We start from the raw sequence: 24,962 nt of genomic DNA, 5'->3' as shown, positions 1-24,962 counted from the left end.
TTGGTCATCTATTCAAATCTCTCACTGATGGAAGGAGGTTTTGGCTGAAAATCTCACGATACATCGCCCCATTCATTCTTTCCTTAACATGGATCAATCGTCCTGTCCCCTTAGCAGAAAAACAGCCCCAAAGCATGATGTTTCATTTCGATAGGTGTTTAAGTGTGATTAATTGTTTTAATTGTGTTCTGACTTTGGCAATGTAAACGTATGTTTCCCATGTCAATAAAGACAATTTAAATTAACTTGAAATTGAATTGAAATAAGAGAGGGAGAGAGAGAGAGAGAGAGAATCACTGCGCGAGGTAGGTGTTAGCCGACAACAACTTGTTAATTATATCATTTTGATTTGACCGTAACTGTAATTCCTAGATGGATACCAGAAAGTTATTTGCCCGCAGCAGGGATGAAGCAGCGAGGAATTAGAGAGGTAAGTGAAGTCCTTGCTAGCTAGGCTTTGATTTATAGTCTAAAACTTTTGTTAGTAGATTGCACAATACAGTACATATTCCGTACAATTGACCACTAAATGGTAACACCCGAATAAGTTTTTCGACTTGTTAAAGTCGGGGTCCACCTTAATCAATTCATGGCAACATAAGTCTTGTCTTAAGTTAATGCTAAGTTGGCTAACGTTATTCCTTGTATGAAGACAAGCATATTCATTTGCTGTAGGAGCTGTCGGGGGAATGTCCAGTAAGCATGACACATAATGTGTTACGTTGTGGACGCATGGTGGATGCGCGTGGAGTATCACCTCTCGATGCTAAGGACTGGAGCAAGCAGGATTGAAGGTAAGAAGTGTTTTTAATATAAAAATACAAAATAACAATTGACAAAGAAAAAAGAAAAGGTGTGCCACCGCATGGAAGCTAAATGCTAAAGTTAGCAAGGTTCGAGTTCGAAGTCCAAAAACAGCGCGAGCCGAGCGCGCGGAGGCTAAGCTAAAACTTAGCGAGGAACAAGAGAATACACAACGTAACTGTCGCATAGAGCAAGCAAAACGTCCAGAATGAACAAAGGTAGCAGGCGGGCTTAAATACAAAATCATAATTACATACAGGTGTGCGCCTGGCACCAGTGCAGGTGAAACAGATGAAGAAACCATGGTGACGAATGTAAACAAGAAAGTGCTCAAATACCGGGTTCTGTCAGGCTTTCCCCTGACAGTTTGTCTATTGTGACAGTCTCTTACTGTCGTCGCTTGGGTTCAGCAGACCACCAAGGAAGGACATCTCTCTAGCAGGTTTGACATCTTTATTTTGTAATAAAGCTTGGCTGCAGTTTGGATCGCTTTTCAGCTCTTTCCTTCACTGCTCGTTCCCAGTCTGCTTTTCAGCCGCCGCCGCCGTCATCGTCTGCTCTCTGTCGCTCTTGCTCTTCACGCACTGCATCTGCTGTGGACACTCCAACTCCTTCTCTGATCTCTCCTCCTTCTCCCCTTTTATACAGCAGGAGGAGATGAGTTAATTGTGTGCCGGTGTGTGTGCCACGCACCTGATTTAGATTGTGGAGGCATTGCTCCCAGCAAGCCCCGCCTCTCCACTCCACCGCATCCTCCGCCTCTTTGTCGCCATTTTGGGCAGGGCAACGTGCCCTGCCCTGCTGTCGGCCCGTTGGCTCCGCCTCTCCACATCTATGTTTTAATTTTTTCCTCTGCATTTGTCTGTTTCCTCTGTGTTAAGTATCTCCTGTATTTAGTTCCTGTCTAGTGCTCTTATTTTGTCAGCTTCCTGTCTTGTTCCCTGAGTGCTGTGTTCCTCCTCAGCTGCGGCTGATTGGCACCTGGCCACACCCGTTGCCAATCAGCCCGCTCCTATTTGTACCTGATTTGTCTTGTTTCAGTTGCTTGATCATTGTATTGTCATTCGGACTTGGCGTTGCCATATGTTGCTCTTGTCGTGTCTGTGATTCTTTTCAGCTATTACCTGTTGTGCTACATTTTGTCCTGGTCGTCGTAGCGGTAAGCTGTTGTTGTTAGCCATTAGTTATTTCCAGTCTTTCTGTTTGCTATCCTCTAGCTTCCATGCTAAAGTTCCTTTTTGTTTTCTAGCTTCCAGTGCTAGCTCCCTTAGTTTGTTATTCGGCCCACGTGCGTGCTATTTGTTTGTTCTTGTTTAGTTTTAATTAAATCATGTTTTCATATTCTATGCCTGCGTCCGTCTCTGCATCTTGGGGTTCGTCAACAACAAATACCTCTGACAGGATCGGCAGAGTCCAAAACGTGATCAAAACATACACAAAAGCAAACAACAAAAGATCCATGTAGTGGATCGTAATATAATGTTGGTTATGTTCTGCTGCTTCTTCAGGAAGAATCCCCCCCCATCAAGTAATCGGCGATTTTTTTTTGTTTTTTAATCAATCAAGCTTATTTCACAAAAAATAGCATAGTAGACTTATCTTGTTAATTGGTTTGTCTTTGACTAAAATAATCTTATTTTGTCACTAGAACAATGGCTACAGCTAAAGCATCTGGTATTGCCGTCAGAAAATAATTGTAAAATGTCTGTATTTGTCACCAGGAAGATGGCTAAAAACATCGGGTTTTGTTTCCCCAATTAGATTTTCCATCCATCTATTTTCTACCGCTTGTCCGTTTTTTGGGGTCGCTGGAGCCTATCTCAGCTACACTCGGGCGGAAGGCGGCGTACACCCTGGACAAGTCGCCTCCTCATCGCAGGGCCATCACAGATAGACAGACAGCATTCACTCACTAGGGTCAATTTAGTGTTGCCAATCATATTTCAATGTCTGTCCTGACAAAGTGGAACAACAGAGTGCTGGAAGAGGTGAGGGAGAGAGAGAAGTTGCCTCTCAATGAATTATGTCCCACTTATGTTTTATTTGGCTCTGAGTCATTTGATTTTGAATGTGGATGGCAGAAATACAAAACCTCCCATATGAGGAAAAAACAAAAAAACATTTTTTGGATAACAGTTTCTTACAGAATGCTTTTTGGTCAGGTGACTTTTTTGTCAGAAGGAAGGATGGGATAACTTTGTAAACAGAGCAGCTTTTGCTATTCTTATAATCCCATGTGAAAAGTAAAGACCATAAAAAATGCAGATAGGAGACTTAGAACTATGCACATACTTGTTGGAAGTTGATGGCCTCAGAGAGATATGACAGAGTAGACACTGAGAACCAAATGAATTGCCGCAGTACATTTCTGGTGGTTAATCAAAGATCTAGACAACAACATAGTCTGATATGATTGAATATTTTAAAGAACTATTTGTTATTTATGACAAATAAATGCTGAATAGGCTTCACGGTGGCAGAGGGGTTAGTGCGTCTGCCTCACAATACGAAGTTCCTGCAGTCCTGGGTTCAAATCCAGGCTCGGGATCTTTCTGTGTGGAGTTTGCATGTTCTCCCCGTGAATGCGTGGGTTCCCTCCGGGTACTCCGGCTTCCTCCCACTTCCAAAGACATGCACCTGGGGATAGGTTGATTGGCAACACTAAATTGGCCCTAGTATGTGAATGTGAGTGTGAATGTTGTCTGTCTATCTGTGTTGGCCCTGCGATGAGGTGGCGACTTGTCCAGGGTGTACCCTGCCTTCCGCCCGATTGTAGCTGAGATAGGCGCCAGCGCCCCCCGCGACCCCGAAAGGGAAAAAGCGGTAGTAAATGGATGGATAAATGCTGAAAATGTTTTTTTTTCTCCCGAATTCTGGGTGCCCCAGGTGTGCCCCAGTACAGTATTAGATCTAGTGACGCCCCTGATGTAAACCCACTACACCGGTATTTTTTAAAGCTTTCAAGGTGAGTCTACTGACAGATATAAGTTAGAACTTTACCTACAGTAGTTGGGTTGGGTTCTCTGGGCGGCTGGGGCCGTACTCTGGCTCCCACGCACAATGGGAGTCAAATATATTGTACATACAAACACACATATACTCACACACACCGTTATTTATACGTACAAACGTACATACATAGGTACCTACGCTCCCACATACATACACAAATACAGTACATACCTACATACTCCAAGTCCGTCCATCCACGCGCACATTCACTGTACAAACAAACATACATATACTGTACATATACATTTACTGTACAAACATTCATATACACATTCTGTTCATATACAAGTACATATACATACATACACTCATGCACATAATCACGTTTCATCAAACATATATCAACATTGTTGCCCTAGGGTAAACTGGGTAACACAAGGCATATTGACAGAGCTTAACCCATTGTTACCATACCAATCTACAAGATTAATATAGGTTGCCTCTCTCTTTCACTCCATCTTTCGGTATTCCTTTTTTTTTATCTTTCTAGTTATCATTATGTATACGTATTGTTGCATTTTAAAAACTGTATTGTTGATAATAGAGGTAAACTATTGGTATTGTTCATGATGTGTAGCGCTTTTTCTATTGGTATTTGTATTGCTCCAGTTGTAGTGTAAAAATGCTTACTGTCATTTCTATATTATTATTTATGTCACTAACTGCTTCTTTGCTATCACTTTTACAATCATATTTGTACATATTGTATGTGCTGGTGTTGTTCTATTGTTGCTGTTGTTATTGTTGTATTTGCTGTTGTTGTTTTTGTCTCTCTGTCTAGTCCCCCTCTTCTACCCACAATTTCCCCCTCTGTCTTCCTTTTTTTCTCTTTCTATCCCCTCCTGCTCCGGCCCGGCTGCACCAAATGATAATATAAATACATTTAATAAAGTCAAATTCAAATAAGGCAACAAGAGAAGTATTCTACACTTCTCTTTTGTAAAGTAAATCTGAACAGCCGATATGGGCATCTACATCAACTATAGGATTTGCCTGAGAATCTGGACAGGACAAAAAAAGACGAAAAAAAAAAAGAACTTTACCTAGTGTCTTTTTTTTCTCGTGTCGTCCTCGCCAGTTTTGTGTCGTAAATGGCTGTCAAAGTGGACCAAATCTTCGGAATACCTACTCAGACGTCTTCTGTCAAGGTGAGATGCATGATTTATTATCTATAATAAACTTACAGGAAGCGAGGAAGCAGCAGACTAATAAATGATGCACACATAGGGACACACGGAAGTAATCAGGTCGGCGCTATGAATAGTTTGTCTGTGTTAGCGCTTATAATAACTGTACAGCTCTTACCTCTGGGCTGATACTGAGGGCGACCGTGTTTACCAGTTTAACACGTGTAAATGATAGAATGCCCAGTACGGTAGTTTGTTGTTGGATATGACAATCCTTTTATTTTATGCTATCAAAATTAAATCAAAATGTAGGCTATTTAACAAAGTATGCTGACCTTGAATGGCACATTGTCACTGCATTGTCACGACAAGTCACGTCACTGAACGAAAACTGTTTGTCCTCCAATCGCCCTGCCCGTGCTCACACCTGGACCCAATTTAAGTGGGCTACTATGGTAACCACACCATAGCAACAGTTCCACCCCTGTCAACACTTCCTGGTTCTCAACAGGAAGTGGGCGGAGCAATCCGCCGAAGAGGAAACTGAACATGAGCTGAGGCCGGCAATCAATTAGAGGAAATAAAAATAAAAAACAATATAAACAAATAAGGACATTTGGCTCCAACAATAACAATTTCTCTAATATCACAGTATTGCTGGCAGTTTTTGAATATTTATTTATTGGATTTTATGGGCGAATTAGCGGAGCTCCCATTGGCGCTGATGTAAGCAGACTTTTATTTCCAAGATGGAATGCATAAAAAAAATAAGAAAAATACGTCGTCATGTCTTTTATAATAATTTGGATAATAGGCACAATTCCAAAAGAAGTACGGTTCCCCTTTATAGAACACATAGATTCCCTGGAATCCACTTCAAGAACCACTGTAAAACAAGAGTCAATCAAACAATGACCTAAGTCGTTGGAGTTGAGGACATTGGTCTTGAGGTATAAATAAAAAAAAATGTTCAAACGCATCGGGACAGTAAAATCTCACTCTCACCATTTTCTGAAACTTGGCAATCCTGTGATTGGTCTATAATTTGATGCCAGTGGTTTTTGACCAGATTGAAAAATTGGTGTTATCATAGCTATCTTCCAGGATGGCGGTATCTTCTTTGAAGCCAGTGATTGGTTTACTAAGATCTTAATTGCGTTTATCAGTGCTTCAGAATATGTTCTTAAGAACTCTGTCTACGTTCGACACATCCTTCGCCTTGACGCATTTCAATGCAGAAACAATTTTTTTGACTTCTCCCTCAGTTATCTGCTCTAGTTTAAAGACGGGTTGAAAAGCCATAATTGGGTTTGATTTTAAAATGGGCCTCAGGCCACACTTTGGACAACTCTGTTTTATACCTTCCCTCTCATGTTTAACAACACATTTTGGGGATCAAACCATCTATCACTGTGGTTCTCAAACATTTTTCACCAGGTACCACCGTGATGACCACCATTAAAATACAGTAGCATTGTAGGCCCAAGTATTAATTAAAAAACAAGACAGGTTTTATTGAACAAGTATGTTTAATATGTTTGGCCATTGGAATATTACACCAAATAATCACTTAACTATATATTCAAATACAATGTTACTGTTCAAACAGTTAAGGAATGACTGATATATCCCACAAACCTCAAAAACTATTTTTTGTAAATAAATCTCTAAGTTACTAATACTAATACATACTAATGATAGAGAGGAAAATAATGTGAATATAACCATTGAAGAGGACCTGGAGTTTATTGTGACATTAGAACTCATGTGGCTTCTCAGTGCAATATGCATACAAAAAGTAATTTTCCCCAAACAAAATGACACTTTAGTTAGCTCAAGCAATACATATTACACGCCAGCAGGTGACAGTATATTTCAGCACACACTTTTAAAGCAGGGGTGGGCAAACTTTTTGGCTCAGGGGCCACATTGGCTTGTGAAATTTGACAAACAAGGCGGGCGAGCACGTGATGCTTTGAAACTAAGAGTAGGCTTCTCAAATATGGGCTATTTTAATCATATTACATCTGTCCATCCATACATTTTCTACCGCTTATTCCCTTTGGGGTCATATTACATCTAGTTTTAACAATATCATTTCATCAAAGAAACATATGGTATTAAAGGCTCAACACTTTTATTTTAATTTTAGTGGGAGAGGTGTTTGTGTTATTACCTCAAAGTCTAGTATCAGTTTTGTTGTGGCACATCTCAAAACAGATCTTTGGTCATTTCTGATTAAATATTTGGCGGGCCGGATTAAAATGACCAACGGCAATATGTGGCCCACGGACCATAGTTAACACACCCTTGCCTTAAAGGGTAAGTACTTTTTCATTTGACTCGTATCTTTTCTTTCTTCAATTTGGAGGCTCTGCTGCAGAACCTGTTTTGAGCATTGCGGTCATAGAAAAGGCAAAGATTATTGCATAATATAAGCTAAAAACAGAAAAAGACCATTTTGTTGTTTTTTGAATATATACCATGTAACCTGGTCTACAACATTGGAATGGTTTTAGATGGTGATGCTGTTCTCCACAGTGTCTGGTATCAGGTAAGTGTAAGGGATTTTCATATCCATGTTCCTCATCTTGAAGTTTGGAGTCAGCACCTCCAGCTCTGCTTTAAACTCCCTTTGCAGCTGGCGCGGTTTCTCTTCAGTGAAGTGGTCCTCTGGGTAATGTCCCAGGGTAACCTAAGGAATAATTATCACAAATGCTCCAATTAACGGCTTTATTCAGTTAACAGCAATAGTCCAGTATTTGCCTTATTTTGTCTACTCAGCACATTGCCCTCATTTTTCGTATGCAAACGTTGACAAGTATGCCATATCACTTGTAAAACATCGGTTCCCTGGTGTAGTACCATCCATCCATCCATCCATCCATCTTCTTCCGCTCATCCGAGGTCGGGTCGCGGGGGCAACAGCCTAAGCAGGGAAACCCAGACTTCCCTTTCCCCAGCCACTTCGTCTAGCTCTTCCCGGGGGATCCCGATGCGTTCCCAGGCCAGCCGGGAGACATAGTCTTCCCAACGTGTCCTGGGTATTCCCCGTGGCCTCCTACCGATTGGACGTGCCCTAAACACCTCCCTAGGGAGGCGTTCGGGTGGCATCCTGACCAGATGCCCGAACCACCTCATCTGGCTCCTCTCGATGTGATAAAAATCTAATTTTACTTGCAGTATAAACAGTCAGCCACTTTCGGACACGTTGGCCTGCAGTGTAAACATAGTCTTAATGTCTTTTTATGTATTTCTCGCCACTGTTGGGTCTTAGTTAAATGTCACAGATGACCGACTCCTCGATTTATGTCCACAACCGTTTTCTATCTGGAATTAACTTTCACGAGCTATCAGGCAATCATGAGCAGTAGCTCAATGTGTCGACACTGCGGCTGTACAATCCGTTAGCTCTCGGTGACCACGGAGCGGCTGAACATAGTTTGAGCTTCATACCTATCCATAGATATTACGTTTTTACCTATTTGTATGTTTATGCTGTTTTTGTAAAAAAAAGAAAAAAACATGTTTTATGACGAAAAAACACAAAATATGAAGAATTTACAAAAACTAGTGGAAAAGTGGAGTATTTTGGATGAGGTAATTGCAGCCTTTCATAAATCAGTAATTCATAACAACACTGATTTTGATGCCTTATTTTTTTGGAACAAAGTCAGTTTTAAAAAAAACAAGAAAAACAGACACTCTCTAAAGTGTTAAAAGTAAGTCATACATATATATTTTTTTATATACATATTTTTTTAACGCTATATATTTTTTTAACAGCTTTAGACCTGTCCATTGATTTAATGTTTTTTATGTATTAGTAATGTTTTTATGCTTTATACTATTTTTGAAAAAAAAAAAAAAAAACAAAAAAAAAAAACAACAACATTATTTTATTATGAAAAAAAACCCACCAAATATGAAATATTTTCCCAAACTTTTGCCTATTTGAGATTAGGGTTCAGCTCAAGGCAACAGGGTGGCACAGTGTTATTGCATTTAAATTGTTTGTTGGCAGATTTTTAAATTTGAATTAACAATTTTGCAAAACACTGCAAAAGAATGATATAGCTCTAACATTAACTGGTGATTGAGAAGTGTAATTACACCCAAAAATATTTTTCCTTGTATTTTAAAGGGAGATGCTTGGATCGATTTAGTATTTGTATAGTGAAAGCATAATAACATGTCTGGTTTTAGTATAATGTAAAATTGTTACAATGGGAGTCAAAAGGAGACCCAAATTGACAAAGGGGTTAAAGGCATACTGAAACCAACTACTACCCACCACGCAGTTTGATAGTTCATATATCAATGATGAAATATTAACATTGCAACACATGCCAATATGGCCTTTTTAGTTTACTAAATTGCAATTTTAAATTTCCCGGGAGTTTTGTCTTGAAAATGCAGTGTAATGATGATGTGTACGCAAGACGTCACAGGTTTTTAGGAAGTATGAGCGCTGCGCACACACACAGCTAAAAGTCGTCTGCTTTAACCGCATAATTACACAGTATATTGGAGATCTGTGTAGCTGAATCTTTTGCAATTTGTGCTATTAATATTGGCGAAGTCAAAGTAGAAAGATGGAGTTGGGAAGCTTTAGCCTTTAGCCACACAAACACACTGTTATTCCTTGTTTAAAATTCCTGGAGGTGAAACTTTACTATGGATCAGAGCGCGGTCAAGCCAACATGAATCACGACGGAATGTCAACCAGCAGGTTTCGGTGAGAAAATTGTGGTTAAAAAGTCGCTTCTTACCGGAGAAAAGCTGAGCTTGTGCCGTCCATAGCTTCCTTTGACTCCTCTGAGACATTGGCGTCAAGACACCCGTGGAGACACACCTCCAACTATCAGGTAATGTTAAACTCACTAAAACACTAGCAACACAATAGAAAGATAATGGATTTCCCAGAATTATCCTAGTAAATGTGTCTAAAAACATCTGAATCCGTCCCAATGCAATCGCGTTTAGGTTTTTTTAAACTTTTTTTTTTTTTTTTTTTTTCTAGTCCGTCGCTATCAATATCCTCAAACACGAATCTTTCATCCTCGCTCAAATTAATGGGGAAATTGTCGTTTTCTCGGTCTGAATAGCACTTTTTCTTGGAGGCTCCCATTAAAATCAATGTGAATATGTGAGGAGCCAGCATCATGTGACGTCATCGTCTGCGATTTCCGGTAGAGGCAGGGCTTTTCTCTTAGCACCGAAAATTGTGAACTTTATCGTGGATGTTCTCTACTAAATCCTTTCAGCAAAAATATGGCAATATCGCGAAATGATCAAGTATGACATAGAATGGACCTGCTATCCCCGTTTAAATAAGAAAATCTCATTTCTGTAGGCCTTTAAATGAGGAGTAAATATTTGTCTCTTATTTGAAAACACTTTGCAAAAAGTACCATGATGCCATTTTAAAGATAAAATTGTTCAAAACTGTATGTTTAGCCTGGTAATCTTGTCGAAAATGGGGGGAAGAAATTGCAGAAAATATCTTTTTTTTTTGGTCAAAGGTGACTTTAGAGTCAAGATTGTTAAAATCACCCTGTAAAACAGCAGTGTCAAACTCATTTTAGATCAGGGGCCACATGGAGAAAAATCTACTCCCAAGTGAGCCGGACTGGTAAAATCACGACACGATAACTTAAAAATAAAGACAATTTCAGATTGAAGATTGAACAAGCACATTTCAAAAATGTACAAATCGTAATGTTGTTGTTTTGTTTTACACTTACATGTCGCGGTTAATAGTATTCTACCTTTATTTGTCGTTGTTTATACTTTCTGAATAAATTATGTGATAATGTTCAACAATCAACTCATGGTGATAATTCTCAATCTATCAAAATAAAAAAAACATATTATCAAAATCAAATTACAGGATGTTATTTCAGTAGTTTGTTCATTTTCTGCGACTTGTGCACTAAACTCATGTGGTTTGTTTATTTTTTTACATTTGTCGCATCATATACAAACACATTGCTATTGTGACATCTAGTGGACACATTTAGAACATTTAGCTCTTTCATTCAAAAATTTTGGGTCATTTTTATACTTAGCAAACTCATAAAACCTGTTTGCGGACCTGATCCGGCCCGCGGGCCTCACTTTTGACATCCCTACTGTAAAATGACTATTGCTAATTGGTAGTACTTATGTGAATTTTCTTTACGTACATTAGCATCAGACTGGAAGGTTTGTTTACGTTGGATGTTAAAAAAATATAATTCGGTATTTTATGTAAGTTATAATTGATATGATTTCGTTTCAGTTTATTAATGCTTTAAAATGGAACTCAAAGGGAGTCTTTATTGACGGACTGCTAACTGTCTGCTAAGCTAGCAAGTAAAGACTACCTAGCAGAACAGCAACTATTTAGAGACACACAAAACATGAATGTATGACAGAGTCTTAAATTCACATTGATATACAAAACAAAAAGGAAGGAACGGTGGCAGACAAGCGCACAAAGCAACCTACCTTTCCCCTCTCTGAAGCGATGAGTCTCGCTGTCACTGATCCAGCAGTAGATGGGGAAAGTGTAGACGTCGCCTTCGGGTGTTTTGATTTCCACCTTTTCAGGGAACCAAGCGTCACTCAGGAACCATGCTTTTTTGTCTACTTCGATCAGAATCAGCTGTCCCAGGGTGTTTTCACAGTCCACACTGTAAGTAACCTCCTAAGAGAAAACAAATGACAGGACACGGGGTAAACTAGCACGTTGCAACACTGTGTGGAGGTGATGGCGTCTGCGCTGAGCAGATACAAATAGGCTTCAAACTGTGCTTGTCGAGTCTGCTGAAAACAGTTTTTTTGCTAGTCAATAAAGTTTTAACTAACAGCTGTTTTGATAGTCGACTTGTCATTGACTAGCATAAAGATAAATTGACTATTCAAATTATGAAAGTACACCTCTTCAGTGGCTTTAACAATTGTTTTTAAATTCACATTGAGATATTGTTAGACATGTGCTAACGGACAAAAATGAGGACTACTTCATACAGAAATATGAATTTATACTGAATTTTTATGCTGCTCATTTGACAGTTACAAAAATAATAACTATTAAACTTTTAACTGTTGACTCCATTTAAAAGCAAGGGCAAGCAAAGTGCTGCTAAAAAGAGGAATGTGTTTTTTTGTGAACAAATAGTCAAAAAAGGAGCAATAACAACAAAATGGTACCAAATACATTGAGCTTCCTCAAAAAGAAAAAGAGCATTTTGTAACGATGGTTTTTTAGGAAGATACACAAAAAAATGACGTAAAGTTGTTCACACAACTTTGTCTCTCTGTTAGCTAATAACAGTGTAGCAAGGTCCCCTTTGCAAATTGGGCGAGGTGTTCGCGTCTGTGACGTATTTAGTTTTCACCCGCTGTGTTTTTACAGTGGCCGGTTTGTTTTCTGTTTGAAAAATCCCAATAAAACATCACTGACTACAAACTGAATAGTTTATTTTTGTCAACAGCGAACAACGACGGTTGCACCCAACAAGTTACTGTGATTTTAAAGACGAGTTATTCACAATGTATCGTTTTTCATGTGAAAAATGAGGCGTGGCCGTCGGACGCATGGAGAGTGAGTGAGTGACCGTGTCTTTTAGACTTTGAGTACGTCAGGGACGCTTCTAACTCAAATGCTGGATCAAGCTATAAGTAGAGGTGGGCAGATTGACACCATCCATCCATCCATCCATCCATCATCTTCCGCTTATCCGAGGTCGGGTCGCGGGGGCAGCAGCCTAAGCAGGGAAGCCCAGACTTCCCTATCTCCAGCCACTTCGTCTAGCTCTTCCCGGGGGATCCCGAGGCGTTCCCAGGCCAGCCGGGAGACATAGTCTTCCCAACGTGTCCTGGGTCTTCCCCGTGGCCTCCTACCAGCTGGACGTGCCCTAAACACCTCCCTAGGGAGGCGTTCGGGTGGCATCCTGACCAGATGCCCGAACCACCTCATCTGGCTCCTCTCGATGTGGAGGAGCAGCGGCTTTACGTTGAGCTCCTCCCGGATGGCAGAGCTTCTCACCCTATCTCTAAGGGAGAGACCCGCCACACGGCGGAGGAAACTCATTTCGGCCGCTTGTACCCGTGATCTTATCCTTTCGGTCATGACCCAAAGCTCATGACCATAGGTGAGGATGGGAACGTAGATCGACCGGTAAATTGAGAGCTTTGCCTTCCGGCTCAGCTCCTTCTTCACCACAACGGATCGATACAACGTCCGCATTACTGAAGACGCCGCACCGATCCGCCTGTTGATCTCACCATCCACTCTTCCCCCACTCGTGAACAAGACTCCTAGGTACTTGAACTCCTCCACTTGGGGCAGGGTCTCCTCCCCAACCCGGAGATGGCACTCCACCCTTTTCCGGGCGAGAACCATGGACTCGGACTTGGAGGTGCTGATTCTCATTCCGGTCGCTTCACACTCGGCTGCGAACCGATCCAGTGAGAGCTGAAGATCCCGGCCAGATGAAGCCATCAGGACTACATCATCTGCAAAAAGCAGAGACCTAATCCCGTGGCCACCAAACCGGAACCCCTCAACGCCTTGGCTGCGCCTAGAAATTCTGTCCATAAAAGTTATGAACAGAATCGGTGACAAAGGACAGCCTTGGCGGAGTCCAACCCTCACTGGAAACGTGTCCGACTTACTGCCAGCAATGCGGACCAAGCTCTGGCACTGATCATACAGGGAGCGGACTGCCACAATAAGACAGTCCGATACCCCGTACACTCTGAGCACTCCCCACAGGACTTCCCGAGGGACACGGTCGAATGCCTTCTCCAAGTCCACAAAGCACATGTAGACTGGTTGGGCAAACTCCCATGCACCCTCAAGAACCCTGCCGAGAGTATAGAGCTGGTCCACAGTTCCACGACCAGGACGAAAACCACACTGTTCCTCCTGGATCCGAGGTTCGACTATCCGGCGAAGCCTCCTCTCCAGTACACCTGAATAAACCTTACCGGGAAGGCTGAGGAGTGTGATCCCACGATAGTTGGAACACACCCTCCGGTCCCCCTTCTTAAAGAGAGGGACCACCACCCCGGTCTGCCAATCCAGAGGTACCGCCCCCGATGTCCACGCGATGCTGCAGAGTCTTGTCAACCAAGACAGCCCCACAGCATCCAGAGCCTTAAGGAACTCCGGGCGGATCTCGTCCACCCCTGGGGCCTTGCCGCCGAGGAGCTTTTTAACTACCTCAGCGACCTCAGCCCCAGAAATAGGAGAGTCCACTACAGATTCCCCAGGCACCGCTTCCTCAAAGAAAGACGTGTTGGTGGGATTGAGGAGGTCTTCGAAGTATTCCCTCCACCGATCCACAACATCCGCAGTCGAAGTCAGCAGAACACCATCCGCACCATACACGGTGTTGATAGTGCACTGCTTCCCCTTCCTGAGGCGCCGTATGGTGGTCCAGAATCGCTTCGAAGCCGCCCGGAAGTCGTTTTCTATGGCTTCCCCGAACTCTTCCCATGTCCGAGTTTTTGCCTCCGCGACCGCTAAAGCTGAACACCGCTTGGCCCGTCGGTACCCGTCCACTGCCTCCGGAGTCCTATGAGCCAAAAGAACCCGATAGGACTCCTTCTTCAGCTTGACGGCATCCCTCACTGCTGGTGTCCACCAACGGGTTCTGGGATTACCGCCACGACAGGCACCAACAACCTTGCGGCCACAGCTCCAATCAGCCGCCTCGACAATAGAGGTTTGGAACATGGTCCACTCGGACTCAATGTCCCGCACCTCCCTCGTGACATGTTCAAAGTTCTCCCGGAGGTGTGAATTGAAACTCTCTCTGACAGGAGACTCTGCCAGACGTTCCCAGCAGACCCTCACAATGCGTTTGGGCCTCCCAGGTCTGTCCGGCATCCTCCCCCACCATCGCAGCCAACTCACCACCAGGTGAGAATCTTTGATATTATTAATAGCTGGGACAAAATGTATTTATCATTCTTGTTGTCTTCATAGTAGAGCTGGGCGATATGGCCTTTTTTTAATATCTCAATATTTTTAGGCCATATCGCAATATACGATATATATCTCGATATTTTGCCTTAGCCTTGAATTAACACTTGATACATATAATTACAGCAGTATGATGATTCTATGAGTCTAAATTAAAACATTCTTGTTCATACAGCATTAATATATGCTCATTTTAAACTTTCATGCAGAGAAGGAAATCACAACTAAGTTAATTGACCAAATCTGTATTTATTAAAAATATTAGCAGGGGACTTTTCAAATGATGCTACATATTAGCAGTAATGCTACGTTTGGTTGCAACGCTTGTGCCCCACACTTTACACATTAAAGTTGTCTATTCGACATATTCCTGCATCCCGCCAGACGATGGACCCCCTGGTGTTTTTCTTGGGAATTGATTCTTCCTTTATTTGCACCTTCTGCGTGGCGCAGTGGGAGAGTGGCTGTGCGCAACCCAAGGGTCCCTAGTTCAATCCCCACCTGGTACCAACCTCGTCACGTCCGTTGTGTCCTGAGCAAGACACTTCACCCTTGCTCCTGATGGGTGCTGGTTAGCGCCTTGCATGGCAGCTCCCTCCATCAGTGTGTGAATGTGTGTGTGAATGGTTAAATGTGGAAGTAGTGTCAAAGCGCTTTGAATACCTTGAAGGTAGAAAAGCGCTATACAAATACAACCCATTTATCATTTATTCTTTCTCTCGTATCACCACTCGCACGGCTTCGCTAGCATCACAGCTAACGTTACCCAGTCTGCTACCTCGCTGCTCGGCGAGGGCGTATACGTATGTGACGTATGACAAGACAGTATGTGACATGTGTAAGTTTGTGCGCTTGCTGTCGGTGAGAAGGAGACACAAGAAGGAGTGGGAAGAGCCTGTAGTGTAATACCTGCAGCCAAAAGCAACTGCGTGAGAACGTATACTCGAATGTCACAAAATAGTCATTTTCTATATCCCACAAAGACAAACCCGCGATATAGCGCTTATATCGGTATATCGCCCAGCCCTACTTCATAGTATCCCAAATTGCATTTGGCAAGTTTAACAAAATACACACAGGACAAAAAAGCTTGAATATCATCGTTTGAATGTTGAATCTACGATACCACACAAACATTCAATATCTAGGTATTTCCTGGCTACTTATCTCAAGTTGCAGCATTGCTAATTTAGTGTGTCTTCCAATAACAGAAGCTATTCAAGGTGTGACTCAGATGGATCAGCAGCCATCCAGTGAAATTGAGGATTTTTGGTACGATTCCAGCTTCCTCAATCCTAGTCACTGCAGTTGTGAACTTGGGCAAAACACTTCACACTTTTATATAAATTAAATCCATTATATTATTATTAATATTATTATCTTACTCTGCATGTGTTTACTAGTTGCACTAATCATTTGATTTAATGTACTTGCGAGTTAGCAAAAAGCATTTACAACACAGCAAAAAGTTTGTATCCATACTTACTGATCCCCAGAAGAGGGGCCAAATGTTCAGCCATTTGCGATCACTCTCGCCTTTTGTGCCCACCAGCTTTATGTAGATGCTGTTCACGGTGTTGGCATTGGCTTCTTTGCTAGTGTAGACGGTCAACTTGTAGGAAACCATTTTTGATGCAGAATGATGAGTCCACAAAATGTGTCTTCTTCCGAATTGACACAACAGGTGTTGCTGTCCCGCTCCCTGTATGATCAGTGTCAGAGCTTGGTCCACATTGCTGGCAGTAAGTCGGACACATTTCCAGTGAGGGTTGGACTCCGCCAAGGCTGTCCTTTGTCACAGATTCTGTTCATAACTTTTATGGACAGAATTTCTAGGCGCAGCCAAGGCGTTGAGGGGTTCCGGTTTGGTGGCCACGGGATTAGGTCTCTGCTTTTTGCAGATGATGTAGTCCTGATAGCTTCATCTGGCCGGGATCTTCAGCTCTCACTGGATCGGTTCGCAGCCGAGTGTGAAGCGACCGGAATGAGAATCAGCACCTCCAAGTCCGAGTCCATGGTTCTCGCCCGGAAAAGGGTGGAGTGTCATCTCCGGGTTGGGGAGGAGACCCTGCCCCAAGTGGAGGAGTTCAAGTACCTAGGAGTCTTGTTCACGAGTGGGGGAAGAGTGGATCGTGAGATCGACAGGCGGATCGGTGCGGCGTCTTCAGTAATGCGGACGTTGTATCGATCCGTTGTGGTGAAGAAGGAGCTGAGCCGGAAGGCAAAGCTCTCAATTTACCGGTCGATCTACGTTCCCATCCTCACCTATGGTCATGAGCTTTGGGTCATGACCGAAAGGATAAGATCACGGGTACAAGCGGCCGAAATGAGTTTCCTCCGCCGGGTGGCGGGGCTCTCCCTTAGAGATAGGGTGAGAAGCTCTGCCATCCGGGAGGAACTCAACGTAAAGCCGCTGCTCCTCCACATCGAGAGGAGCCAGATGAAGTGGTTCGGGCATCTGGTCAGGATGCCACCCGAACGCCTCCCTAAGGATGTGTTTAGGGCACGTCCAGCTGGTAGGAGGCCACGGGGAATACCCAGGACACGTTGGGAAGACTATGTCTCCCGGCTGGCCTGGGAACGCCTCGGGATCCCCGGGAAGAGTTAGACGAAGTGGCTGGAGATAGGGAAGTCTGGGCTTCCCTGCTTAGGCTGTTGCCCCCGCGACCCGACCTCGGATAAGCGGAAGATGATGGATGGGTGTTGCTGTCTCTTTTTATATAGTAGTAAGTGGGAGGATCTTGGAGCAGGTTTTAATCAAGAATGTCAGACATGTAAGAACAAAAACAGCAACAAAGTTGCAACATTAGATTTCCCAAGAAATTATTAGACTTCCACTGGAAGTCTCATGTAACTTACATGCAGCTTGAAACATCAAAGAGACCAATCCATAGGGTGTGTCAGGTTAGTTGGAATCAATTTTTCAGTGATGTTACTAGGATCAGGTCCGGAGTCCCTGACACAAGAGTAAAATCTGAAAGGATGTTGTGAACTTACACTTCTTGAGTCCCAGAGACATGTTTCCCATAAACATATGGACTGGTGTTACAAATCACAGTAACTAGGAAAGGTGGAGCAATTTGTTGTTGTGGACAAGAATCGTAAAAAAGTTTCTTGCAGTCAAATTCAATTGTCAATAATAGTCAGTGATGTCGGACAGAAACAGAGATGCAAGTGCTAGCACGACCAGTTATCCCCGCATAACAGGAAGAGATAAATGTAAAAACTGGACACGTCAAAAAAAATTAAAAAATAACTTGCAATAAAAGTTTACTTTTCTTTGAACCGCAGTACATCTGTGATGTGGAAGCATTTAAAGCAGTGGCTTGTCAGACATCTGGAGGATGCAAGCTCTGATATTTTTTTTGTAAGAGTGTTAGTTGGGGCGGCATAGCTCGGTTGGTAAAGTGGCCGTGCCAGCAACTTGAGGGTTGCAGGTTCGATTCCCGCTTCCGCCATCCTAGTCACTGCCGTTGTGTCCTTGGGCAAAACACTTTACCCACCTGCTCCCAGTGCCACCCACACTGGTTTGAATATAACTTAGATATTGGGTTTCACTATGTAAAGCGCTATATAAATATAATTTCACTAGAGAAAAGCGCTATATAAATATAATTCACTTCACTTCAATTCACTTAGTTAGCTTGTTCGTTAGTTAGCTACCAAGAGAACCGTAGTTGTGTAAAATAATATACAGTATTTAAGTAAAGTCTGCCAGCTAAACTTCATCCACATACTAGTGTGCATCTTTCTAAAAAAATATATTCATCATCATCATCATCATCGGCATCATTATCATCAGAGAAAATACTGTTTTTCATCGAAGTAGTATCAATCTCACGGAGATTCCAGAGCCATTTTGAGAGAAAATGAGCAAGCCAGTCACGTAATCCGTGACGTAGACATAGGCACCACAGATCCCTTACCCATCAACAACAATCGAAATCATGCAGACTTTGTGAGCGCCAACAATAATTAGTTTTGGGAAAAACTTTTATTTTTAATCCTGAAAATAAAGTGGGTGATCTACAAGTTTTAGAAGGTGTGTGCTAAACGGATCCAGTTTTAGTTTAGTTTAAACCGTTTTTTTACCTTGTTTCTAGTAATAAATATTATTCAAGTGTTTGCTTAATAGTTTAATTGTTTGTTTTTCTAAAATGGAATGTGTTACTTTTGTATATATATCTGAGTGATGCACTCCAAATTAGGCATAGGTAACGTTTGCTTTGATGCTTGCGCAGCCGTGCGAGTGGTAATATGAGAGAGAGAACGTGCGGATCTGGTAACAAATGAAGGAAGAATTAATTCCCCCAAAAAACAGCAGGGTGTCCATTGTCTGGCGATAGTTTGGCTTCAAGTGGGAATATGTCAAACAGGGGCAATAGTGTAGCATTACTGCTAATGTGTAACATCATTTGAAAAGTCAACTGCTAGAGAATGAAGAGTACTCACTAAACATCTTCGTTCGGTGCAACACGCCCACACCATCAAAATGCAGAGGCAAACATTTCCAGATTGATAAATAAATAGTGATTTTTAAAAAACGTTTTTTCCTTCAAGTTTAAAATGAGCATATATTAATGCAGTATGAAGAAGAATGTTTTAACAAAAGAATAGAATCATCATACTTGTGTGATTATATGCATCAAGTATTAATTCAAGGCTAAATATCACGATATTAAAAAAAGGCCATATCGCCCAGCCCTAAAATACATACATACACACACATGTATATATTAAACAATAATAATTACTTACATACTCACACACAAATCCATCAGCAATCAAGCCCCAGAACCCACTGTCCACCGAGAACCAGCCGATCCCTTCACTCACCCCGTGCCCTCCACAGGTCCGGCCGTGCACCCCCCCCCAGGGACAACCCCCGCACCCAGACGATGACATGACACTGGGCATAAAGGACAGCGCAGAGCGTGAGGGCAGGCCCGGGCCAATATCCAACAAGCCCACCAACACAACAACAAACGAGACCGAAGCTGGCGAGTTTGCCAGCCCTGAAAACAACCACGTGCACACGCTGCTTAAAACCACAACAGCAGCCAATCCCTCGCACAAGACCAAGAAGCCATGGGCAAGGCCCCAAAAGACGGGCACAGACCCAGACCAACAGGAAAAGAGACCCGCGCGACAACACACAAACCGGAAGTGACAACAACTGACCACCCAATCCACCTCCATTAATCAATCAATCAATCAATGTTTATTTATATAGCCCAAAATCACAAATGTCTCAAAGGACTGCACAAATCATTACGACTACAACATCCTCGGAAGAACCCACAAAAGGGCAAGGAAAACTCACACCCAGTGGGCAGAGAGAATTCACATCCAGTGGGACGCCAGTGACAATGCTGACTATGAGAAACCTTGGAGAGGACCTCAGATGTGGGCAACCCCCCCTCTCTAGGGGACCGAAAGCAATGGATGTCGAGCGGGTCTAACATGATACTGTGAAAGTTCAATCCATAGTGGCTCCAACACAGCCGCGAGAGTTCAGTTCAAGCGGATCCAAGACAGCAGCGAGAGTCCCGTCCACAGGAAACCATCTCAAGCGGATCAGCAGCGTAGAGATGTCCCCAACCGATACAGGCGAGCGGTCCATCCTGGGTCCCGACGAGCGGTCCATCCTGGGTCTCGACTTAAAAAAATAAAATTATAATTTAAAAATTAAAACCTCATTCCCTCACCAAGGGGAATGGCAGGCCACCAGACTATTGTCTGCGCCTACCGAGGAGGCAATGAGGGGCTCGCCGCACCTCCGAGCTCCAACCCACCCGTCCATGTGATATGGGAGTGTATAAGGCCCCCAGAGTGTCTACTGTGTAGTTAAAATTTGGAAGTTGGCCATTACAGCCGACCAGAAGTCCCTATTGATACCATATGTCAAATATATTTACCCCAGTAATATCATCAAAATGTACCTGACTGGATGAAGTCCTTGGGCTCAAATACTAATGTGGCCTCAATAGCCCTGCTGTAGTGTGTAGAATGCTGGAAATTATCTGTGCATGTGATGGAAGAATGCACTGCACATGTTATATAGGAATGCACTGTCAAGGGTTGAAATTCTACTGAATTTGCATTAAATAAGGTTATTTTAGCTAATAATCATACTGCATGATCTAGTATGTTGCATTCAATGTTTAGTCCCATTAATTCCCATGGAAAATTTCCAACTTTGAATATTTCCGAAATTTTGCAACCCTAGCTCTGAGTAACATGCAATGCTTTGGGCCTTCTCAAAATATTTGCACCACTTCTGGTGCACTTGCAGGCCATTTAACTCTCCATCACTGTTGCTACTCTTGGTTAATTTCTTGAGATTGGCATCATCATCATCATCAATTGGCACCCCCTTTTCTCCCAGGTACTTGATGGAGGCTTCCACATCATTCCAACTTGGTGTCTGACTCAAATCCATCCACATGAATGTGGTTTATTCTTCCATGGGTGCCATCCACCTCTGGAGATACTGCAGGCATGCACTCTAGAGACCCTGTATATCAGCACAGAACTGGTCACATTCTTTTCCATGCCCATATGTGCACTTCTGTGCCAGGTATCCCTTAACTCTCAGGGACATGAAGTTGTTCCTCTGCCGTTCCCCAAATGTTTTGTGGACTCTCTGTAAGATGTTACGCACTTCAACAATGGAATTATTTTCCTTTTCCATTTCTTAAATTGGTGAGTGGAACACACACATGAGTGAATGCATGTGCCAAAAGTAAATTTCAAGTAATTTTCAAAAAACCTACTGATCATTGGAGGTGTATTTTCCTGTGACAGAACATATCCCTTTAATGCTGAAAACATCTGCAGCAGCCTCTCAATTCCAGGGAATATTGACAGCCATCGTGTCTTGCTGTGGGAAAGGAACTTTCTGTATTCAACATCAACAAAGTCAATACTTCTTCAAACTCTCAGTGCGCACAGTGTAAATGTGGAAGTACTGGTAGATTTTCATTATGATATTTTCAATTTCAATATCAAGTGTGTCTGCGCCATGATGGACACAATTGTTCATTATGTGTGCTGGGCAACCCACACCCATCAGCGTCTTGTTCTGGAGCAACTTCTTCAAATTTGCATACACATTCTTCCCCCCTTCATCACATCTGATTCCTCCGAAGATTGTGTTGCAGTTGTCACCAGTAAATGCAGTACATTTTTCTGACAAATTATTTTTTCTCAGTGTTTCAATCAAGTAGTTTGCAATGGTGTCAGCTGTCTCATTAGGTGTGTCTTTGACCTCAAGCATTGTTGATTGTACACCACCTTTCTTCCAGTCAAAATACTGGATTATGATTGGGAATATTTTCACTGCACCATGGTTACTTCCATTTGTAGCATGCCACAATACTTTATCAATCAATCAATTAATGTTTATTTATATAGCCCCAAATCACAAATGTCTCAAAGGACTGCACAAATCATTACGACTACAACATCCTCGGAAGAACCCAGAAAAGGGCAAGGAAAACTCACACCCAGTGGGCAGGGAGAATTCACATCCAGTGGGACGCCAGTGACAATGCTGACTATGAGAAACCTTGGAGAGGACCTCAGATGTGGGCAACCCCCCCCCTCTAGGGGACCGAAAGCAATGGATGTCGAGCGGGTCTAACATGATACTGTGAAAGTTCAATCCATAGTGGCTCCAACACAGCCGCGAGAGTTCAGTTCAAGCGGATCCAAGACAGCAGCGAGAGTCCCGTCCACAGGAGACCATCTCAAGCGGAGGCGGATCAGCAGCGTAGAGATGTCCCCAACCGATACAGGCGAGCGGTCCATCCTGGGTCCCGACGAGCGGTCCATCCTGGGTCTCGACTCTGGACAGCCAGTACTTCATCCATGGTCATCGGACCGGACCCCCTCCACAAGGGAGGGGGGGACATAGGAGAAAGAAAAGAAGCGGCAGATCAACTGGTCTAAAAAGGAGGTCTATTTAAAGGCTAGAGTATACAGATGAGTTTTAAGGTGAGACTTAAATGCTTCTACTTTATTTATTTGAGCGCCTCTAGTGCAATTTCAATGCTGTGGGGCGATATAACACTGTTGACAATCGCCTCTGTTTTGGTGCGTGCGTTTGAAAACGTTTTTGCTGTGTCTGAGTCTGGAATGCTTTTTTAAGCAAAGCACTGCTGCAATCCTTCGACCTGTAACTGTTATGGTGTTTGATTTTGTGGAATGCTAAAACACCCTCTGCTGCTTTTTACAATGTCTTCTCCGCTTCCAGGTCGCTCAAAAGTACTCTATCAATTTAGCAGACGAGCTCTCGCCCTGCAGAGCTGTTTTGTGCTTTGTAGTGTCGATATGGGCTTGTAGATCGATGGCCCCTTTATTTGCCACAGATACATATGTTCCTGCTTTGCACACTGTGCATTCTGTTTCCCATGTGTCGCGGCCAGGACAAAAACACAGATACTTTTTCTGCAAATCATCTGTAAAGTTGCATTTACGTTTCGGCATGTCCCTCTTGTCTTGTCTGTTTCTCGACTCCCTCCTCTCAAGCTCTCTGTCTCTGCCTCTCCCTCACGAATGCTGCTGCTTGTGCAGCCTCCACTATTTGTTTTGTTTTTAACCCCTTCTCAACCCTAAACGTACATTGAAAATACACGCAACCCTAACTCAAAATGCCGAACATTTGAGGCATTTAAGAAACCCCGACCAGACAGCCCCGCAAAAGAGGACAAACGGTCAGTCTGTTATAGTTAGCTCGTCTCCTTGCTAACTAGCTAACAAGTGTGAGACAAGTTGTGTGAAAACAGATTTACTTACATTTTTGCCTAGTGTTTGCTAGCTAAACTTTGTCTAAATCAATTGAAGTATGTGGAGAGACGGAGCCGGCAGTCCGACAACGAGGCAGGGCACACCGTAGCCCGGCCCAAGATGGCGGCGAGGAGGCGTGGCCGGCAGTCCGACAGCAAGGCAGGGCACGCCGGAGCCTGGCCCAAGATGGCAGCAAGGAGGCGTGGACGGGGAGCGAGTGACGAGGTGGGGCGCGGCGGGAGCGACGCCACAATTGTTATCAGGTGCGCGGGTCGTCCAGCTGGGCACAATTAAATAATTACCTCGCACTGTATAAAAAGGGCGACAGCCGTGAACGTGGGGAGGAGAGACGGGAAGAGAGACGGAGAGAAGAGACTGAGCAAGAGAGAAGCGGATGCCGAACGAGAGAGATGGAGAGCCCAAGAAAGGAGACGACGCAAGAAGCTGAAAAGTTGGAGCGGAAGAGCGAGCAGCGGACGGCAAGGCTGAAAAGCAACCCGGCAAGAGACATTTATTCTTTGAAATACAGAAGTCTAACCCTGCTCGCCATAATGTCATTCCTTAGTGGTCCTTGGAACCCGCACGACGGCTTGAGTCTGTCACAAAGTACTTTTTGTATTTGTACTTCAGGTGTGAAGCAGCGTCGGCACAACAAATGTCAATTACTCAAATACGCGCAATTATTAGGCACTACGACACTGATACCACAAAAATATATATATATATAATATACAAAAATGTTCAGAATTGATTGAGTCTATTGGGCATCTAAAAAGGCCAGGAGTTAATCAATAATCAATAGTGTGTGGCTTTTAAAACAAGTCATTAAAAAATGCATGTTTTTTTTTTTGAGGAAGTTAGATTGTGTCAGTGTTTGTTGGGGTTTTTTTTATTGCTGCTATTTTGATGTACTTTGTTTTCATTAAAAATATAGTTTGTTTCTGTCAGCACAGAGCCTGACCTTGCTTTGAAGTGGAAAAAATCAACCTATTTATATCCTTTATTTAACCAGGTAAAAACTCATTGAGATTAAAATCTATTTTCCAAGAGTGACCTAGCCAAGAAGGCAGAAAAACAAAGTTACAGAAATCCATATACAAATCCCGTTTCCATATGAGTTGGGAAATTGTGTTGCATGTAAATATAAACGGAATACAATGATTTGCAAATCATTTTCAACCCATATTCAGTTGAATCCGCTACAAAAACAACATATTTGACGTTCAAACTCATAATAACTTTTTTTTTTT

The 24,962-nt window shown here is 42.8% G+C and overlaps 4 long non-coding RNA genes across 4 annotated transcripts; 2 read left to right on the top strand and 2 right to left on the bottom strand.

Annotated features, from left to right (window-relative positions):
• Nucleotides 1–503: 503 nt before the first annotated feature.
• LOC133558161 (uncharacterized) lies at nucleotides 504–7,631 on the top strand. The gene is made up of 2 exons (XR_009807903.1): nucleotides 504–794; nucleotides 4,895–7,631. It is a non-coding gene; the product is annotated as an uncharacterized LOC133558161 (long non-coding RNA).
• Nucleotides 1,321–5,552, bottom strand: LOC133558158 (uncharacterized). Its single transcript, XR_009807902.1, has 3 exons — nucleotides 5,122–5,552; nucleotides 4,860–4,956; nucleotides 1,321–1,441 (listed from the first exon to the last, which is right to left on the bottom strand). It is a non-coding gene; the product is annotated as an uncharacterized LOC133558158 (long non-coding RNA).
• LOC133558148 (uncharacterized) lies at nucleotides 6,454–9,797 on the bottom strand. Its single transcript, XR_009807900.1, has 2 exons — nucleotides 9,716–9,797; nucleotides 6,454–7,638 (listed from the first exon to the last, which is right to left on the bottom strand). It is a non-coding gene; the product is annotated as an uncharacterized LOC133558148 (long non-coding RNA).
• On the top strand, nucleotides 9,525–24,516 carry LOC133558154 (uncharacterized). The gene is made up of 3 exons (XR_009807901.1): nucleotides 9,525–9,811; nucleotides 14,760–14,859; nucleotides 19,775–24,516. It is a non-coding gene; the product is annotated as an uncharacterized LOC133558154 (long non-coding RNA).
• The last annotated feature ends 446 nt before the right edge of the window (nucleotides 24,517–24,962 follow it).

The sequence above is a fragment of the Nerophis ophidion genome, linkage group LG01 (assembly GCF_033978795.1).
Source record: "Nerophis ophidion isolate RoL-2023_Sa linkage group LG01, RoL_Noph_v1.0, whole genome shotgun sequence".
Lineage (NCBI taxonomy): Eukaryota > Metazoa > Chordata > Actinopteri > Syngnathiformes > Syngnathidae > Nerophis > Nerophis ophidion.
Note: the sequence above shows the minus strand (reverse complement) of the source record. Positions and strands in the feature narration are given on the sequence as shown.